We start from the raw sequence: 15,769 nt of genomic DNA on the forward strand, positions 1-15,769 counted from the left end.
AGCATACCCAAGTGTCCTCTGGATCCCCTTATGGCTTTTAAAAAGTGGAAAATATTGGATCCAGAGGACTCGCCTTCCTTTTCTTCTTTGTGCTTCTGATCACTTTAAAACTGGTGTAGCTAGGTGGGGCCATGGTGGACTGGGCCCCTGGTTGGCTGGACGAAGTCTTCAGCTAGCGGGGGTTGGGGTTCATCTGCCATCTTGACGTCCTTCATCCATAATCTAAAAAAAAAAAGGACGTCCTTGACGAGCACTTGCACGTTTTCACCCGAGTCTCTCTCTGTCTCAACTCAAGTTCAACACGTGCAGGAGATTTGCTCAAGTTGTATGTAGTGAGTCTTCCAGGCACTGCCAGACCTCGGTATCCACAGAAGAGAACGGCACAGAGGTGAGCTCAGCTGACCAATAATTCTCTTTATTTTAGTGTGGAAAAACCTTCAGTTTGTTTTATGTATTTATTGCCCTTTTTCTAAGATTCAATATATTAATGAGTGAAAAAATATTTTCTCTGATTCGTTTTAAATGTATTACTCTGCACTGTGTGCCCCCTGTCCACTCCACTCAGTACTTTATACTTCCTTTTTTTATGGGGACGGGCGGGGATGGAGGAGATCACTCACGGGGATGGGCGGGGACGGAGGAGATTACTCACGGGGACGGGTGGGGACGGGTTAGATTCTGGCGGGGATGAGCGGGGACGGGTTTGATTCCGGCGGGGACGGGCGGGGGTGGGTCTTATTTCTGTCCCCATGCAACTCTCTACTCTGATCTTCCCTCCTCTGATCACCATCTTATAACTTTCACACTTAAATCTCCTCCCTCCCAGTCCCGTCCTATCTTATCTAATTTATCTAGGAATCTTCACGATATTGACCCTTCATCTCTATCCTCCCATGTTTCAAACCTCCTCTCTACTGTGGCACCATCCACGTCTGTCAACGAGGCTGTTTCTTCTTATAACAATACTCTATCCTCTGCCTTAGACACTCTTGCACCTTTGATGACCCGCCCTATAAGGCGTACAAAACCCCAACCTTGGCTGACTTCTAATATCCGCTACCTACGTTCCTGTACCCGCTCCGCCGAACGCCTCTGGCGGAAATCTCAGGCCCTTGCTGATTTCTTACACTTTAAGTTCATGCTGACCTCCTTCCAATCTGCTCTTTTACGTGCCAAACAGGATTATTATATCCAACTGACCAACTCTCTTGGCTCTAACCCTCGACTTCTCTTCACCACATTGAACTCTCTCCTCAAGGTGCCCCTCCCCCAACTCCCCCTTCATTATCTCCTCAGACCCTTGCTGAATTCTTTCACGACAAGGTTCAAAAGATAAACCTTGCATTCTCTACCTCACCACCTCTCCCTCCACTAGTCCGTTCTCCTCTCTTTCCTTCCCCTCATTCCCTTTCCTCCTTTCCTGAAGTTACTATTGAGGAAACTACACTTCTCCTTTCTTCCTCAAAATGTACCACCTGTTCCTCTGATCCCATTCCCACCCACCTTCTTAATGCCATCTCTCCTGCTCTTATTCCTTTTATCTGTCACATTCTCAACCTCTCACTTTCCACTGCGACTGTCCCTGCTGCCTTTAAACATGCTGTGGTCACACCTCTCCTTAAGAAGCCTTCACTCGACCCTACTTGTCCCTCTAATTACCGACCCATCTCCCTCCTTCCTTTTCTCTCCAAATTACTTGAGCGTGCTGTTCACCGCCGCTGCCTTGATTTTCTCTCCTCACATGCTATTCTTTACCCACTACAATCTGGTTTTCGCCCTCTCCACTCAACCGAAACTGCGCTTACTAAAGTCTCCAATGACCTATTACTGGCTAAATCCAGAGGTCAATATTCCATCCTCATTCTTCTTGATCTTTCTGCTGCTTTTGACACTGTCGATCACAGCATACTTCTCGATACCCTGTCCTCACTTGGATTCCAGGGCTCTGTCCTTTCCTGGTTCTCTTCCTACCTCTCCCTCCGCACCTTTAGTGTTCACTCTGGTGGATCCTCTTCTACTTCTATCCCTCTCCCTGTTGGCGTACCTCAGGGTTCTGTTCTTGGTCCCCTCCTCTTTTCTATCTACACTTCTTTTTTTTTAATTTTTTATTTATAATATTTTCATTTCACATTCATGTTTATACATAAATTCAGAAAAAATAGGGAAAAAAATATCATGATTAAACATTACAAGAAAAATACATTTTTTAAAGACCACAATAATGTTGTCCAAAATCTAAGCAATCAAATATTATAGATAATTAAAGTAAGAAGAGGTAGAAGGCAACTTCTATGAGTACAGCCGATACATAGCATAATATTCAGGGTCTGATTTACTATTCCTTACTAAAGACAAACTCTTGAAGTTTCTCAGGTTCAAAGAAAATATAATTCTGGGAATTAAAAACTACCACACATCGACAGGGATACTTAAGTAGGAAAGTTCCTCCTATATTAAGCAATCTAATTTTAAGCTGTAAAAAAGCTTTCCTCCTTTTCTGCGTGTCCCTGGATAAGTCCGGAAAAATCTGGATCTTCGCTCCTAAGAAATCTTCATTGATATGGCGAAAATATAATTTGAAGATGTTGTTTCGATCTAGCTCGAATGCAAATGTCACTAGCATGGTAGTTCTTTCTGTGACTAACTCTAATGAATCCTGAAGAAATTCAGTTAAATTCAATTGTGGAAGAGATCTCTCTCCTCGAATTCCAGCAATATATTGAATCCTAGTTATTGGTGGGATATTTTCCATCGGAATAAGTAAAATGTCTTTTAAATATTTTTTAAACATCTCCAGAGGTGGCAATAAAGGAGTCTTAGGAAAATTCAGTATTCTTAAGTTATTTTTTCGAAGTTGATTTTCTAAATACTCTATTTTCCTGAACTGAATAATTTTTTCCCTGGAGACAGGTGAAGAAAAATTTTTTAAAGTTTGTACCTCAGTTTCCAGAGCCTCCAGCTTAGTGTCATGAGTATCCAATCTAGCAGAAAGATTTTCTTGATTCAGTTTAATCTCCGCCACTTCACCTTGTGTTGTTTTTGTTGTCTGCGTAAGGATAGCATGCAAGCCCTGAATAGCGTCCCACAATGTATCGAGGGTCACGACAGCTGGTCTACTTTTATTTCCAGGCGTCTCTGGGGGCGTCCCGTGCGTTGGCTCTGTTAGGGGTGAAATTCACCGCCCCAACCGCTCTGATATTTCCGCAGGGGATGAGGTGGCGACGGGGCCTCCTCCTACAGCTGCCAGGGTTATGACCTCTTCGGGTGCCCTATGGCGTTGTTCCTCCAGCGCCAGTACTCCTCCCCCAGGCCTTGGAGGCACTGCGTGTGAGGGAGGACTGAAAGAGACTCCCTCAATGCTACGTTCCGGCATCTCTACCGGAGTTATCGAGGTGCTCACAGAAGTTCCCGGTGTGCGCAGAAACATCGCGTCCAAAGTCCCCTGTTGCATCGGAGAAGATTCCTTCCGGCTCGAGGAGGTGAGAGCGGGGGTCTTCCCCTTTCTTTTCCCCATAATGGGCTCCGAAAGGTTCCGATACGCCAGGAAAGATATTGGCGTTCAGGAGCTGCGTTCACACATGTCTACCTCAGACGCCATCTTGGACCGTTGACCTTCTATCTACACTTCTTCCCTTGGTTCATTAATCTCATCCCATGGCTTTTCCTACCATCTCTATGCTGATGACTCCCAAATCTACCTTTCTACCCCTGATATCTCACCTTGCATCCAAACCAAAGTTTCTGCGTGCTTGTCTGACATTGCTGTCTGGATGTCTCAACGCCACCTGAAATTAAATATGACCAAAACCGAGCTTCTCATTTTCCCCTCCAAACCCACCTCCCCGCTCCCCCCGTTTTCTATTTCTGTTGATGGCTCTCTCATTCTCCCTGTCTCCTCAGCTCGAAACCTTAGGGTCATCTTTGACTCTTCTCTCTCCTTCTCTGCTCATATCCAGCAGATTACCAAGACCTGTCGTTTCTTTCTTTACAACATCCTTAAAATCCGCCCCTTTCTTTCCGAGCACTCTACCAAAACCCTCATCCACACCCTTGTCACCTCTCGTTTAGACTACTGCAATCTGCTTCTTGCTGGCCTCCCATTTAGTCACCTCTCCCCTCTCCAGTCAGTTCAAAACTCTGCTGCCCATCTCGTCTTCCGCCAGGGTCGCTTTACTCATACTACCCCTCTCCTCAAGTCGCTTCACTGGCTCCCTATCCGTTTTCACATCCTGTTCAAACTTCTTCTACTAACCTATAAATGTACTCACTCTGCTGCTCCCCAGTATCTCTCTACACTCGTCCTTCCCTACACCCCTTCCCGTGCACTCCGCTCCATGGATAAATCCTTCTTATCTGTTCCCTTCTCCACTACTGCCAACTCCAGACTTCGCGCCTTCTGTCTCGCTGCACCCTACGCCTGGAATAAACTTCCTGAGCCCCTATGTCTTGCCCCATCCTTGGCCACCTTTAAATCTAGACTGAAAGCCCACCTCTTTAACATTGCTTTTGACTCGTAACCACTTGTAACCACTCGCCTCCACCTACCCTCCTCTCTTCCTTCCCGTACACATTAATTGATTTGATTTGCTTACTTTATTTTTTGTCTATTAGATTGTAAGCTCTTTGAGCAGGGACTGTCTTTCTTCTATGTTTGTGCAGTGCTGCGTACGCCTTGTAGTGCTATAGAAATGCTAAATAGTAGTAGTAGTAGCGCTATATAAATGCTAAATAGTAGTAGTAAATAGTAGTAGTAATAAAAAGTAACTTGTGAGCGGAACCACCACAAGTGAGATGTGGCTTGACAGCACCGTGAGTCACATAGAATAAAGGGGGTCATTTTCGACAAGTCAGAGAGCGAGTTTCGTTACCGAATGGCTCTGTTAAACCGCTCTGAGAATGCTAACATTGGTCTGGAAGAATTTAATGCATTGGGTAAAGGTTAAGTTATAGAATTGAGTTATATATTTATAAATGGAAGCTGTGGCCAAAATTTAATTCCAATGATGAGTTGTGGTATTATTATTTATAAATTAATAGATTGTAAGATGAGGACTGGATGATGTGCGAATGTCAATGTTAAGATCTATTATTTACAGCGAAGCCACAAGATACCACTGTATCTGCTCTGACCCAGGGGACAGAGACAGACACCTTGAAATCCTGACTGCATCCTTCGAACAGAAAGGCTACAACCCCAAAATAATCTCCAACAATATTGCCTCCTCTCTCAAAACACCCAGGGAAAATCTGCTACAGTACAAAGAAAAAAAAGCCACAGACAGAACCCCACTTATAGTGACATACAACCCAGAACTGGAAAAATTAAGAAAAATCATAAAAGATCTGCAGCCTCTACTCCAGGAGGATGAATTACTGAAAGAGATATTCCCATCCCCACCAGTGCTGGCCTTCCGACAGCCATCCAACTTAAAACACAAGCTAATTAGAAGTAAGATCCCAACACAGACTCAAAAAGAAAAGAATGGCACACATCCTTGCAATATATCCAGCTGCAAACTATGCCAAAATATTTCACAGGACCCCACGGTCATTCACAAAGGAAAAATATTCAACATTAAGGAATCTTTCACGTGCTCATCTTCCAATGTGCTATATATCATTCAGTGTAAAAAATGCAGCGAAGGCTGCTACATTGGAGAAACAAGTCAGATGCTAAAGAAGAGATTTAATTTACATAGACACCATATGAAAAATGCTAGTACCAATAAAAATGTCATGCCTGTGGGACAGCACTTTACAAAACCAGAACACTGTATCAGTGATTTCATGGTAAGAATCCTGAAAGGGAACTTTAAAACAATACAGGAATGTAAGACCTTTGAAGTCAGAATGATTAAATATTTTGACACCCACCAGACAGGACTTAACAAAGATCTGGGTTTTCTAGCCCATTATAAATCATAAAATTGTACTGCTTTGTCACCCTCCTGTCTCCATGCATATCTCCCTGTCCCTCATCCACCCGACTCCTCCTGTCTTTCACCTATCCACCCCCATCCTGTCACTGAAATGCTTTGATGTTTCACTTATATACACTGTCATCTACCAACATTTGCTTATTTCCGATCTGATGAAGAAGGGCAACCTTCGAAAGCTAATCAAGAAATGTATTAAGTTATGTCCAATAAAAAAGGTATCATCTTATTTTCTTTTCCATGTTTTATTTTATTTTATTTCTATTGATTACCTTTAAAAGTGGACTAACACGGCTACCACACCTCTCTACTCTGGTATCATCCACAAAGAAGCAAACCTTACCAGACAGCTCTTCAGCAATATTGCTTACAAAAATGATTTTAAAAAACCAGCCCAAGAGAGGAAGAGCTCAATTTTCCACTACCTTCTGTCATCTTCCACTCAATCGGTTCCTAACCCAGACAGTCACTTTAGTGCCCATACCAAGGATACTCAGTTTATCTATAAGTCTTCTTTGCATGACTGTGTCAAAGGTTTTCCTAAAATGTAAATACACTGCATCTATTTCTCTCCCTCGATCAACTCTCTGGCCAGCCAGTCAAAGAAATTAATTAGATTTCTCTGACAAGACCTGCCTCTAGTGAAAACGTGTTGCCTCAGGTCCTGTAATCCACTGGATTCCAAAAAAATTATTATTCTCTGTTTTAAAAGTGTTTCCATTAATTTATTTACCACAAAAATCAGACTTACCGGCCTGTAGTTCTCAACCTCTTCCTTGATTGCGCTTTTGTGGAGAGGGACTATATCTGCTCTTCAGTCCTCCAGGACCACTCCCAACTCCAGAGAAGCATTGAAAAGGTCAGCCAGTGGAGCCATTAGAACTTCCTTCTGTACTCTTGGATGCATGCCATCTGGCCCCATTGCTTTGTCCACCTTTAGTTTAGCCAGCTCCTCATATTTAGTTATTTATTTAGATTTTGCTCACACCTTTTTCAGAGTAGCTCAAGGTGAGTTACATTCAGGTACTCTGGATATTTCTCTGTCCCAGGAGAGCTCACAATCTAAGTTTGTACCTGATGTAATGGAGGGTTAAGTGACTTGCCCAAGATCACAGGGAGCAGCAGTGGGATTTGAGCTGGCCACCTCTGGATTGCAACACCAGTGCTCTAACCACTAGGCCACTCCTCCACTCCGTAAACACAGTCCTCTGAAAATCAATCAGGGACTACTACTCCTCCATTCCTATTTGTGTTTATCATCTGCGGACCTGCTCCAGGCACTTTATCTGTGAACATAGAACTGAAATATTTGTTAAGGAATTCGGCCTTATCTTGAGTCTCATAATGCCACTTTTGCACTTCTTTCTATCACTAACATATGTAAAAAATGTCCTGTCCCCATTCTACCATATTGGTTGTTTTTTTTTTCCATTTGTATCTTTGCTTTCCTGAATACTCTACCAGCTTCTCTTAGCTTTTCTAGATATTGTCGCCTGTCTTCCTCTTTCTGCAATCTCTTGTAGTTTATAACGACTAACCTCTTTTTCCATACCTTTTCAGCTACTACTTTTGAGAACCAAAGCTCTCCCTTTTGCTCTTACTTTCACCAAAATGTTTGTTGCCTTTACATTTCAGTTTTATCCACTGCTTTCCAACTTCTTCCAGACAACAGTTCCTTGAGGTAATCCCCCATCTGAACAAAGTTAGCTTTTCTGACGTCTAGAACCTTCACTTTTGAATGAACCCTCTCCACACCTATCTTAATATTAAGCCACACCATCTGGTGATCACTGGATTCCAGATGATCACCTACTATAACACTATCTCAATTAGTAAACACTAAGTCCAGTGTGACCCCATCTGACATGGGCTCTATTACCAACTGCTGGAATAGTTCCCCCTGTACAGAATCCAGGATCTCCCTGCTTCTCAAAGATCCACAATAGGGATACTCTAACCAACATCTGGTATATTAAAATCTCCTATTAGTAGTACATCCCCTTTCACATGTAGATTTTGAATATCTTCAATTAAATCTCCGCCTAATTTAAAACAAATTGGTAAAAATATTTCTTCACTCAACCTGTAATTAAACTCTTGAATTTGATGCCAGAGAATGTAGTAAAAACAGATTAGCATGGTTTAAAAAAGGTTTGGGTGGCTTCCTAAAGGATAAGCAGCATAAAATGTTTGGAATCTTGCCAGTGTTATAGGAGGCAGAAGGCCTCCAATTATTTAATATACAGAATTAATTCCTCATATTTCTGGACAGAGACAAATGGAAGTTTCTCTCTTTCTAATCATGGGAAAAGCTTGCTGGAATAGCAATTACTCTCTACCCCTCCTCTTGCCAAGTCAGGTGATTAAACCTGATTGCCCACGATCTCTCCCATTGAATATGGTCAGGCCTCAGGGAGCTCAGGAGACAGAATTCTTTCCCATGCCCTTTGAAGCAAGGCTACTTCAATCCAGGAGAGAATTACTCTTTTTGTTGTAACTATAAGAGGACATAACACATAACACTTGCAGAAGACATCTTTCTGTCTAAAACAAAAGATCAATACTGTATCTCACAAAGGAGAGGCAATTGAACTTCTCTGAGAAGCAGGCAACTGGAGCCTCTTGTAGCTTTCTTTATTATGCATTTCCTTGTAAAACAAGAGAAACTATGTTATGACATAAACACAGAGGCTGGGCTATCAGGTGAGAAATATATCACATCTGAAAGGAAACAGTTTAACTCTTGTCTCCACTTTTAGAATAAGGATATAGGAGAAATACTAAGATCAAAGGTTCTGAGAAATATATTCGTGTGTGAGGAAAGCTGTAAAGATGAATAGAAGAGATATAGAGGGGCATTATCGAACGACGCTGGCAAAATTGATCGCCAGCGATCTATTTTGGCGGCGCCGCAACAGCTGGCCGGAACCGTATTATCGAAAAGATGGCCGGCCAACTTTTGTTTCGATAATACGGGTGGGGCCGGCCAAATGCCACAGATCGCCGGGTTTGAGATGGCCGACTTTGTTTTTCAGCGATAATGGAAACTGGAACCGTCCATCTCAAACCCGGCCAAATCCAAGGCATTTGGCCATGGGAGGGGCCAGCATTCGTAGTGCACTGGTACTTCTGGATGTTTAGATCTTGCTGATCAGTTATATTATGACTTACTTGTTCAGGAGTGCTGTATTTTGTGATACTGTTTTGAGAAATGTTCAAGAAAGACTTCATACAAATGAAAAAAGTCCCTGCCGTGTATTTTCCCTTGATGGCCGTCCCTGACGTGCACTTCCCCTCTGAAAGTGCACTTCTCTTAATGGCCATCTCTCTCCCCGAACAGGGAAATCAGAAGTTTTTGCACACTGCTTTTTTTTGTAGCAACAGTGGGGTTTGAACCAGCCACCTCTGCATTACAAGACCAGTGATGTAACCACTTGGCCACAACTCCACTTACTTGTGTGTCCCTCCCTTTTGATTATACCCCTCCAGGTCTCTCTCAGCCACTCACAGACAGCTTAACACACTGTGATTGGCTGAGAGAGACCTGAAGGGGTATAATCAAAAAGGAGGGACACCCAAGTAAGTGGAGCTGTGGCCAAGTGGTTGCATCATGGCTCTTGTAATGCAGAGGTGGCTGGTTCAAACCCCATTGTTCCTACAAAAAAAAGCAGTGTGCAAAAACTTCTGATTTCCCTGTTCAGGGAGAAAGACGGCCATTAAGAGAAGTGCACTTTCGGAGAGAAAGACGGCTATTAAGGGAAGTGCACATCAGGGATGGCCATCAAGGGAAAATAAACAGCAGGGACTTTTTAAATTTGTATGAAGTCTTTCTTGAACATTTATCAAAACAGTATCACAAAATACAGCACTCAAGAACAAGTAAGTCATAACATAACTGATCAGCAAGATCCTTTTTTTTTTTTACAAGCTGGCCAACTGGCTTCCCCTCCTAGGAAGGAAATGTTTTAAAGTTTTTTTTGGGTGGGAGGGGGTTGGTGACCACTGGAGGAGTATGGGGAGGTCATCCCCGATTCCTTCCGGTGGTCATCTGGTCAGTTTGGGCATCTTTTGAGACTTGGTCGTGAAAATAAATAGACCAAGTAAAACCGGCCAAATGCTCGTCATCGCCGGTTTTCTTTTTTCCATTATCAGCTGAAGCTAGCCATCTCGTAATCACGCCCACATCCCACCTTCACTACCCTGCCGACACGCCCCCCTTGAAGTTTAGCCGCCTCCGCGACGGAATGCCGGCGAGTGTGTCCAAAAATCGGCTTTCGATTATACCGATTTGGCCGGTTTTAGGAGATGGCCGGCCATCACCCGATTTGTGTCGGAAGATGGCCGGCTATCACTTTCGAAAATAAGCTGGATAATATCCAAAACATTTGGACAAGAGACCAACTGCATCTTCAAAGGAAATGTAAACAGATGCTATGTATTTCTTTATTGACAGGAGATCCTGACTGACTGTAAGATGCTAATTAAGGAGGGGAGAAGTCCTTCCCTCCCTCTTGCTCTCTGTATTGTAAGGGAAAGAAAACCCTATTTAAACCTTTTTGTAAGGCAGGAAAGAGGGGCAGTGTACATCTCATTTGGCTCCCAAGCCAGGGAGTCTGAAAGAATGTCCTGTTTCCATTTTCCTTGTATTTCAATTTCTATAATATGCTCTTCTTTCTATCCTGATCTGTATCTATTCTATTTCTTATTTTTTGTCCTATTTCTGGATAAAAAATAAACATGTGTTAACCCCAGGAAGCTTCCTTGGCTCTCTTTTCTTTGTTATTGTCTTAAGCAGGCTTAATCAGCTGTCAGTTTGTAAAGATACTAGTTGAGAGGATTGTTTTGCATGAGTAGTGCTGGCTGAGTAACGGCTCTGGAGAGCAGCACGAAAGGCGCTAACACCAGGTACTTGTAACTTAGTTTGGCCACTGTTGGAAACAGGATGCTGGGCTTGATGGACCTTTGGTCTGTTCCAGTACAGCAATGCTTATGTACTTATGACTGTGAAGGAGGCCTGTATATCACACCATTGTAAATACATTTGCCGTTCCTTCTTTCCATATCGGCCCACAGTTCCTCTTCCTTCCTCTGTGGGTCCTGTAATTGTGTGGCTTTAATATAATCTTTAATATATAATGCCACTCCCCCTCCATTTCTTCCTACCCTGTCTTTCCTGAACTAACTGGCCAAACTGGACCACATATAAAGCTGCCCTAATGACGCCTAGTTAGTAATCTGGTTACTGATTATCAGCTGGCCCCAGATAATATCCAGGTCCTTGTGGACCGCTGGAAGTTAAATATTTTCAGCTAGGTTAGGCCCATCACAGAATATCCAGATCTAATTCAACCCATGGCAATCAGCATTTAAAAAAGCCCTGACAGCCACAGGATAAATATACATATGCAGTTTTTATAAGTATTTTTATCTTTCCTATGTGATAAACCACCCTTCTGCAATGAGTCAGAGTGGTTTACAATCTAAAATTATATAAAGAAAGGAACGTGAATATACAGACTTCTGCATCCTCCTTCCCTTCCACACTGTTCAATCATATACTATCACTTCTTTATCAAAATAACATTCTTCTAACTTAGGATAATACCTTCCATGAGAAAAAATCTAAAAATCTCTCACTTTCTCCACTCCACATGGTGCTATTTCCAGAACCAGAAGTGATCATGTCATGTAGTGCATGTGCCATGGCATACACAGCATTGTATATATTATAACTATCTCCAGAGTTTACAATGTCACAATGTAAAAGATAAAAAGATGTTTCATCACTGCTGCAGGATCTTTGGATGCTCTTGGGACACTGGTTGTTGCACAAGTCCATCCACCACATCTCTGTGAATGAATCAATAGGAAACATGGCAGGATTCACCTCACGGACAAATTTGTGAAAGCTTGGAATAGTCTTCTTTGCAACAGCAAAAGCTAAGGTGTATTTTTTATCAACATTGTATGAGGGTAAGAAAAATCCCCATTCATTTGTGATGATCCAGACTTTTCCAGGTGCTTCCCAAATGGATGAACGTCTTATAAGCTCTGTGTACTCTCTATTACAATACAAAATAATCACTTTAGTTGAAGATGTAATGATGGTGTTGGAAAGTTTATCTGTATTTTGAAGCATGAGTGAATTGTACTGATGGAAGGTTTCTATGAATTCAATGCAACCTCCACTCTCCTCAATCCCTTCTCTCAGGATCTGCACAGCCCTCATGCTGTTTTCATCATCAGCTGCAATGATACCGACCCAGGTACAGCCAAAATGCTTCAGTAGTTTGATTATCCCAGCACAGAGGTGCAGCTCACTGGGGACAGTCCGGTAGAAATAAGGAAATTTAACCGTATTGCTCATGACAAGATTCCCTGTGGTGTAACTGATCTGCTGAAAATAAAAGATTGAATTTATCAGCACTTTTGTCATGAAAAGATCACATTTCATTCACATAGAAAATATTTAGAGCATAATTATACTGTAAAGAATGGAGGTGTTAAAGTCAACTGGTACGCAGTAGCCGAGAAGCTATTCCCCCTTCCCCATGTGATGTCTGTTGCTGCTACTGATGAAATTCTGAAATAAAGCCCCACCCTGGGAAATTCCTCCAAACCCTCAAACTCCACAGATTCTTCGTTTATTAATTTCTTCACCAGGCAGGATCAGTCCACTCTTATTCTGTCCTTCCGCTTCTGTAGATCAAAATTGCCGTACAACTTGAGTGTGGATTGTAGCTTTACATACAGTAGATTGGGTAACTTTATAAGTACATAAGTACTGCCACACCAGAGCAGACCAAAGGTCCATCAAGCCCAGCATCCTGTTTCCAACAGTGGCCAATCCAGGTCACAAATACCTGGCAAGATCCCGAAAAAGTTCAATACATTTTATGCTGCTTATCCCAGAAATAAGCAGTGGATTTTCCCCCGAGTCTATTTTAAGAATGGGTTATGGACTTTTCTTTTAGGAAGCTATCCAGAAAACTGAGCTACTGAGATGTGCATCTGTATTTTATAAATTTTGCATTAGGATACCTATCTCTATCCACTCTCATTCTATGACTGAACAGCAGTAAACATTATGAGGGCAGGTGTATTGTTCATATATGCCACATAGAACTAGATTTGATATCTGGATATTTGTGGGATATAAGGCTAATAAAATGAAAAGAAGTAGACACCCAAAAAAGAGGATATTTTCCTAAAAATTAAGAAAAACCTAAGGGACATATCTGAAGAAGCCGATAAAGAGGACATATGGTGATTCTATATATGCTAGGTCTAGAACTAGATGGACATAGAGGGTATCTTGAAGGGAACAGTCAGGTTTTATGGGTGGATGCTGTAGTAGTAAAGACATGAACTAAACCAACTCTCTGCTTTTTGGCATCTTGCAGGTGTTTGGACTACTGAGGACACAAGCACAAGACACCTTGAATGGGGGTTAGCAGATTATTTTACATCTGTCAAAACCTATGTGAATGTTCTACTCAGCTCAGGGAAATGCTGCTGGGAACCCTATATGTGCACCTATGGGACATGATAGCCTTACCCTGCTCATTTTGATCTATATATAGCATTTTGGGGCAATTCTATGACAGGGCACCTCTGATTGAGCCCCCTGATGTAGCACATGGAGCACCCATTCTATAAAGGCTAGTGTAAACGAGTGTGCATAAATGTGACACTTTCATGCATAAATTACAGGGTGTGATTTGGGTGGTACTAGGGTGGGCCCAAAATATGGACATCCATACTGTATTTTAGTGTAATGGTATCAGTTTATTATATTTTGCTGGATTATATATATATACCAATATATTTGTGCAGCTTTTATATATTTGACACTGCAGCAGAGAAAATAGTTTCATTTCAAGCCCCTCTCTCCCCATTCCTTTTTCTGGGAACTTCTGATAGCAGGGATAGTTAATTACAAACACTTAACAAAGACAAAAGAGAGATATATAACTCTCTCTCTCTGCCCTCCCACCTAAAAAGACTGAACAAAAGGTGGGTACCTGGACGCTCATCAGGACATCTCTGAAAACCAAAGACCCAAGAGACCGAAAGTCTGGAGAGCCCATTGAAGACAAAGACTTCAGAGGGGAAACCATAAACAGGACATTTGCTTGTCAAAGGTATACCTGCCCCTCCCATCAGCTTTCAGACATGTGCAGAAAGGAAGGACTTATAATGTGGTCATGTGAACAGACTACATTAACCATAATGCCTTGCAAAATATCCAGGACATGCACACACCATGCTTCTCTGCTATCATTATAAAAGGCCTGGAAACAGCCCAGCTCGCTCTTGGAACCTGCCTCCTCTTGGGACCTGCCTCCTCTTGGGACCTGCTGCTCTCTTTGGGGTCGGCTGATGCCTTGCTCCTGAAACATGTGCTCATCAATCAGCTGGACCACAGCATGCTTGTAACAAGGACTTGTAAGTAACATAACTTTTGATCTAGACCTGCTACTTTGCCTTACTTAAGCACAGATTATCTGTAAAGATCTCTTAAAACCTACCTCTCGTGTGCAATTGTATATTAAATCAATCTTTTTGAAGCTAAAAATACGGTCTCTTTGTGTTCTGAGTATATGGTATCTTTTATATGTACTTAATTTATTTAATTTATTGCAATTATCACCTTTGGTGATTGGTGGAGAAATTAATATCCTAAAACTTATAAATCCAGCACCTGCTCTTAAATTATAAACAGTAGCGAGTGCTCTCTAGAGCTCTTTTCCCCAAATAATCATTTTTTGTAACATATTTATTTGTGGAGAACGTGGGCAGATATTCTGTGCGAGTAGAGTGAGGTAAATTATATTTTTGTATTTTGCTGCTTTATAGAGAACTGAGTATCAGGTTTCATTAATTAAATTTCCGATTGATAAATTGATAAGGTTTTCAGGTATTCAGAATGCTGTGCTGGATGGATGTTTGGTCTTATTTAGGTACTTATGCACTCATGTACTTTATGTATTTCATAATCAAATCTTTAGGCATGCTCTGGCATAAAATAAAAACCAATTTTGCAGTTTCTTTTGAGAAGGACATAGATAACCCCACTTTGCCTAAGCAATGCGTAGAATCCTCTGGCCCTAATCCTTGGACCCGTAATGTGACTGATGATATTTCCACCCCCTCTGATATTGAAACAAAATTTGATTTATATTCAATTAAGGAAGGGAGCAAGAGAATTTCTGCATGCACTTGGTTAATGTGGACCATATATAAGAAAGCCTTAAAAGAACATGCAGAATTGAATGAGAAGTTACTAGCCAAAGAGAGAGAATGCATGCAGGTAAACACAGAAAAGGATTTTCTAATCACAATGGCTAGTTGCTTAAATGATCAATTAGACGCCCTTAGAATACAGGTGCAAAGGCAGGCAGCACATGAGACTAAAATGAAAGCCCAAATTTTAGCTTTAGAAATGCAGGCCAGCCAGGTTCCAGACTTGAAGCATTTAATCAGGGAATTAACACTGCAGATGCCCCCTATAGATGAGAATATTGATCATGTACAGGATTCACATTTGCAGGGGTCAGCCTTTACGGGTCTCCCATGTGCCCCTCCAGACCCAAATACAGCTACAGCCATGCCTGTTTCAGCTGTGGTAACAGTATCACAGTCCACACCCGTAGCAGGAGGTTCAACTAGAACCACTAGTTCCCAGGCCCCCTCACAGCATCCAAAACCTCAGCACATATATGCACAACCTGTTCTGCAGTCTAATTTAAATGCTCATGATTCAGCTCCTCAACACACAGATGCACCACCTGGGCTGCATTCTGATCTAAGCTCCCATAGAAGGGTACCTC

The sequence above is a fragment of the Microcaecilia unicolor genome, chromosome 3, assembly GCF_901765095.1.
Source record: "Microcaecilia unicolor chromosome 3, aMicUni1.1, whole genome shotgun sequence".
In the NCBI taxonomy this organism is placed as follows: domain Eukaryota; kingdom Metazoa; phylum Chordata; class Amphibia; order Gymnophiona; family Siphonopidae; genus Microcaecilia; species Microcaecilia unicolor.